Below are 6,662 nucleotides of genomic sequence, written 5' to 3'. Positions count from 1 at the left end.
TAGGCGCTGGCAGCGGTGACACTGCGCGCTCCAGTCCACTATCATCTAACCTCATCAAGTGGGAGAAATGTAGCATTTACCCGAAGGCATTTACTACACCGTCTGAGGATCGGAAAATAGAAACATCAGGATTTTCTTTATTGTCATCTAAGGATGTGGTGTTGGGAACGTACTATCTGGGGGAATTGAAGGTTCTAAAAGTTGCAACTGCTGTCGTTAGCGACGGAGCAGCGCAACGGGTCTCTGATAGAGGTCACGGTCATCCAGAGGCGCCCCAAGGGCCCTGATGAGGGGATTATCCGAAGCAGCAGCTTTATCATACATCTTCTGGGCGATGGCCTGGAAGCGAGCGAGTACTTCTGGTTTTTGCGCAGCTTCATGGAGATATCGGGCCGGAAACTGTGGATGGACGTGGAAAATCCGGCGAAGAGCCTTATTCTGCTGCGCCTGCGGGCGATGAAGGTGTCGGTGCGCCGCATTTCCCCATGCAGCACAGGCATAGTCCATAACAGGACGCACAAACATCCGGTAGATGAGGAGCCCATTATCGACAGAGAGCGCTGAGTGCTCGTTCAGCAGCGGATAAAGCGCCCCCAGCCGCTGCTCAACCTTCCGGCGAACTTCCAGCACCTGCTGCTGCCAGATGATTTGGCGGTCCAGGACAACCCCGAGGTAGGTGGCTGTCGGCGTCCAGGGGATGACCTCGTCGAATAACTGGAGCGGCTGATCGTGTGGCGGGGTCCTCTTGCGCGTGAAGACCACGGCTTGGCTCTTCTGAGCGTTGAACCGGACACGCCAAAGAGTCGCCCACGCTTCGAGGGCGGCGCACGCATCCTGGAGACGGCGATACATGGCTTGAGGCCACCGGCTGCGGGTGAAGATCGCTGTGTCATCGGCGTACATCGCGCGCTCCACCCGTGGAGAGGTAGGAAGATCGGCCGTATACAAGGAGTACAGGGTCGGACCGAGGACCGAGCCCTGCGGGACGCTGGCGGCAATAGGTCGGAGAGTCGAAGTCGAGTCATCAATGCGGATCACAAAGGTGCGGCCCCGCAGATAGCTGTCCATCAGGCGGATGAGGGACCGCGAAAAGCCATGCATATGGAGCTTCCACAGCAGCCCGGAATGCCACACACTGTCGAAGGCTTTTGTAACATCTAGGAAAATGGCGCCACAATACTCCTGGTTGTTGAAGCCCGTGGTAATCGCCTCAACAACGCGGACGAGCTGCTGCGTAGAGGAGTGGCCACCCCGGAATCCAAACTGCTCCGGAGGCAACAGACGACGACGGTCCATAATAATCTTCAGCTGGTGAAGGAGGAGCCGCTCGAAAATCTTGCTGAGCTGCGGAAGCAAGCTGATGGGCCGATAGTTGATGGGATTCTTCCTGTCCTTACCCGGCTTGGGTATGGCGACAACAACAGCGTGCTTCCAGGCAGCCGGATAGGTGTGGGTCACCAGGATGGGCCAGATAAGTATAAGCTGCAGGAGGCAGTTCCTTGAACGCCTTCCCAGGAACGTCGTCGGCACCAGGAGCCTTGTTAGAGGCCATCGCCCGGATGCAGGTGGTCACCTCATCGGTGGTGAAGACCGGAAGCTGATCGTCATCACGGCGGTCGGCAGAGAGGTAGGCCTCGAGGCCATGGCCCACATCTTGAATGAACAGAGCGTCCACAGGGTCGTCAAGAGGGACGAAGTTCGCCTGAAAGACATCAGCAAGGGCATTCGCCTTATCCACTGGAGTGTAGGCGACACCAGTCGGCGAGTCCAGAGGGGGCAGAACGTGCTTCCGCTTGGTAAAGAAACGCACCGCGTCCCAAGCGTCGGGTGCCAGAGTAAACGATGCCAGCTTCTGCACCCACTGCTCGTTCTTGTGAGCGCTGATGGCGGCCTTAATATCACGGCGGAGAAGGTTGACGCGCCGCTTCAGAAGGGGGTCGCGGGTAAGGCGCCATTCCTTGCTGAGACGATTCCTCACACGGATCAGATCCAAGATGTCAGCCGGGAGTCCTGGGCGCCGGGGAAGCGTTCGCCGGGACGGCGGTGTGGATCGCAGCAGGGCTGAGTGGACGTCATCAGCGAAGGCACAGACTTCAGCATCGACGTCGTGGACGTCGGCGTCAAGACGGGGCCGCACACGGGCGAGGACATCCGCACGATAAGCAGTCCAATCAGTGCGCCGAAGATTAAGGCGCGGCGAGGTGAAGGCGGGATCAACAGCAAGATTGAAGAGGACCGGCAGATGGTTGGAGTTCAGCTCATGAATGACATCAGCCGTCATGAACTGATGCAGGCCTTTGGTGACGGCGAAGTCAAGGACATCCGGCGTGCCGCGGGAGGGGTAGCAGGTCGGCTCCTCAGGCCCGCAAGCGTAAGCACCAACCCTGTCGATGACTTGATGAAACTGGCGGCCGCTGTGGGTGGTGTGCAGGGAGTTCCATGCCGCATGTTTGGCGTTGAAGTCGCCGGCCAAAAAGAGCTTCCCCGGGAGACGGAGCAGCGCATAGGCGTCGTCGATGTCCAGCAGGTAGCGAGGAGGACGGTAGACGGAGACGAAGGTGACCACCCCCGCTGAGGTCACCACAGCCACGGCCATCGCCTCCATCTGCCGCAACGGTGGCGTAGGTACGACATAGTGGCGGATGTTGACGTAGATCGCGGCGCCGCCTCCTCGGGTGGGGCGGTCGTAGCGGTAGCACTTGTAGGAGATGTTGGCCCGGAGGCCTGCCTTCAGGTGCGTCTCCGTCACGAGAAAGATGTCGATGTTGTGAGCTTCAAGGAAGTGCTTAACTTCCAGGAGATCGCGGAAGAGTCCGTCGGCGTTGTACGTTGAAATACGGAGTTCCTCGAAGCGGCGCACCCTATCCATGATGTTGGGTAGCGGCACTGGTGGTGTGAAGAACGCTTCGTATCGTGGATTCCACGGTGGCTGCAAGAGTAGCGGGCAACGCCTGGATGGCGCGGCTCATTTCGGCGACCGCCGTCATCATGGATTGGAGTAAGGTGAAGAGGTCGTGGGAGTCGACACTCGGCTGCTGGCCGTCCTGCGGAGTGTGGTCGACGGGACGTCGGCGGTGCAACGGCGGAAAGGCTGCGGGGCCTTCTGGAACGTCCGTCGGAACGGCAGAGGACGCAGGGGCGTCTCTGCGGATGACATACGGTGCAGCAAGTGGACGTTGCCAGGCGTTAGGAGGGCGAGACTGCAAGAGTGAGGCCCGTCCCTGCTGCTGGGCCCCCGCGTGGCGGAAGCTGGCAGGAGTTCTGCTGACGACAGCGGTCCTTCGGCGGCGATCCCTGGCGGTGAGCGGGCGAAGCCCACGTTGCCGTCGACTGGCCTCCTTATGTTTAGGACACGACCTGAAGTTGGCGGGGTGTCGGCCGCCACACAGGCCACACTTCGCCGGTTCTTCCCGAGGTACCTGGCATTGCCGGCTGTCATGGGCGCCGCCACACGTGACACAAACAAAAGGCATCGTACAACCACGGGCAACATGGTTGAAGCCTTGGCACCTGAAACATGGCGTCACCCCACGTGACTTGCGGAGTGTTTCGGCAGACATCACAAGCCCGCAAAGGCGGGTGACGTTGAAAATCTTCCGATGGTCTGGCGTATCAGGCAGGATCACAATTCGGAGGCCTGACCGACGGTTGGTGCCCGGGATTTTGTGGTAGTCCACAATCGTGGCGGCGAAGCCGAGGTCTTCAAGTTCTTCTTTGACCCAGTCGTTAGGGAGGGACTCGAGAATCCCCCGAAGAACCACCTTCAAGGTCGGCGGCCGAACGACCGGAAACGTATAATTCGGAATGCCTTGTGCACCAAGGTAGTCCATAACTGTGGAGTAATCGTCGAGGGTGGTGACAGAAAGCTTCAGCTTGTCGCCGCCAGTCTGGCGCGCGGTGAAAGGCTGCTTCAAGTGCTGCTTCAACCGCTCGTAAAATTCCTTGTAGGACGAGGGAAGCTGCAGCACGATCGGCGGAATCCGCTTCTGCTGTTGCGGTGGCGGCTGCTGCTGCTGCGCCTGGTGCTGGAGACTGGGCTGAGCCGCATCGTCAGCGTCCTCAGGGATGTCATCGAAGCGGTTGTGCACCGGAATATCCGCCGCCTGCGGCTGGGCTTGCGCCGCCCGCGCTTGACGTTTCTTCGGTGGTCGGCGGAAGCCATCATCCGGCACATCGGCAGCGCGCGAACCACTATCAGTGCCCCTCTTCTTCCGAGAAGCCGCCGTCGACGGTGTCTGCCTTTGGACGACGTCGTCGTCGATGGAAGTATCTGAGAAATCGGCCAAATCGAGGTCCATATTCGACGCCGGGTCCGTCATAATCTTGTCCCTCTCTTCCATAGCCCTGGTTGTCATAGATGGGGGGCCAGATGGGGCCGCCGACGGGGCAAGCCCCGCCGGACGGCGATCCGCCACACCCTTCGCTCCGCGCACGTCTGTCTGCTGCGACATGTCGCACTCGAAAAAGACACTGCGCGCGACCTTCCTTACAGGTCGTGGTGAGCGGGCGCGGACCGCAGGGGGAACGCCTGGTACCCCAGACCGTAGATGAAACCCCCAGGAGCGGGTTTGGTGGCCGCGGACCGCAGAGGGAACACCTAGAACCGCAGCGGACGGAAAACGGAGCAGCAATGCTCCAGCAGGTCACAGGGAATGGGCGCGGACCACAGAGGAAGCGCCTGCAGCCGTTGGTGGAGGGGGAAGGCCATAGGCATAAATACTGGACCAGGTCCACTCGAGAAGCAGTCTCAGGTCGCATCTGATGAAGGTCTCGAGCTACGTCACCGAAATATCGTGCAAGTACGACGCTGATATCCGGCAGAACACCCGACAACCCAAGATGTCATTAGATCGCCGGGAAAGCCTGAAGAGTTACATTTTAGCTTCTGTTAATGCCGCTTTTATCTTATTAAAGACTTCCTCTTTTCCCCAGAGCCATACCGATTTCTCTTTTAATAAATCGAGTAATTTAGGATTCACAATATCCTGTCCTGGAATAAATCTTCTCAGAAATCCTACCATTCCTAGTAATGATTTCAGTTGTTTCCGATTTCTAGGACTTGGACATCGAGCAATAGCTTCAATGCGTGCTGGGTCTGGCCTAATACCTTTACAGTCCACTATATGCCCTAAAAATCTCACTTCTTCTTTTCCGAAGTAAGATTTAGATAATGTTAAAGTAATTCATCTATCAATGGTTAAACAATTCCCGTAATATAGTTACGTGTTCGTTCCATGTTTTAGTGGCTACCAAAATAACATCTACATTTAAGATAATCTTCTGTAATAATTTCTGACCCAAAGCAGAATCTAACGCCCTAATGAAAGTTGACACTGATGTATTAAGTCCAAAAGGTAAAACTTGGAACTGATATGATCTGCCTTCAAAAAGAAAAGCCATATATTGACGAGAGTCTGGGTGTAATATGACTTGATGGTAACCAGCAGTTAAATCCACTGCACTCATGTAGCGAGAACCAGCAATTTTACGAAATACCTCCTCCACAGGAATAGGTCTCTCTCTTTCCATATCTATAATTTCGTTTAATTCACGAGCATCCAGAACCAGTCGTATCCTACCAGCAGCTTTCTTAACTACCCACAAAGGACTGTTAAAAGCACTATATGATCGTTCGATAATATTCTGTTCTAGCATCGTAGTTATTTCCCTGCTAGCTGGTTCTTTAAATTGTTCTGGAATAGGATAAGGTTTCTTGAAGAATGGTTTTTGATCCTTAATTATAAGTTTACAAACGTAATGTTTGATTCTTCCTGGTTCATCTGAGAAGACGGCTCTAAATTTTAACAATAAAGATTCTAGCTCTTCTTTTTCTTGTTCGGATAGACCATTCATAGAATAACATTTTCCTTTCACTTCGGTTTCGATATTACTACTAGCCTCACATTGGTACACCTCATATTCAAAATCATTAGAATCTACTAATAGGTTTATGGGCCTTGTGTACTTAACTTGTAAAGATTCGTAACAATTTTCGGGTACTTGGTTATTACAAAAGATCACTTTGAAAGTATATGCTTCCTTATGAATGGTTAAGGAAGAGTCTTTAAAATCTAATATAGCTTTATACTTACACAACCAGTCTATACATAAGATTATGGCCAGGTTTAAGTTGGCTACAACAAGTAAAGAGTGAGTTACTGAAATATGCAGTAATACCGATACTCCCAAAGATAATGATGTTGATGAAGGTACAGAGCGTTCACATCGTGAACATAGTAAAGAATCGACGTTAGCAAACCGTGTATCCAGCACAGAGATGCGAATACAGGAAATTACTAAACGGCTATCAGAATTAGATAATAATGAAAACATTTCAAGTAGTAGAACTAATAACGTAATCAGAGACAACAACGCAAATAAAGAAACCACCGCAAGCAAATCCGACGCAACTCCGTCTCTGCAATCTAAACAAAATCCGGCCATGTCTCTCGCAGAGTGTTGGGACGATATAACGACAAATTCAAATGTAGCCAGTCGATTTCCTGTATTCAAACCAGGAGGCGAACTTCACCCTATAATCTTCATAAAGGCTTTTGAAACTTCATTATCTCCTAAATGGAGTAATGAAAAACGGATTCAATTTATAATAGGGAATTTAGAAACAGAAGCCGCAGAATGGGCGGTAGTGCATAGGACTGAAT

This window comes from Schistocerca americana, chromosome 4 (genome assembly GCF_021461395.2).
Source record: "Schistocerca americana isolate TAMUIC-IGC-003095 chromosome 4, iqSchAmer2.1, whole genome shotgun sequence".
Classification (NCBI taxonomy): Eukaryota; Metazoa; Arthropoda; class Insecta; order Orthoptera; family Acrididae; genus Schistocerca; species Schistocerca americana.
This window is presented reverse-complemented; position numbering follows the sequence as displayed.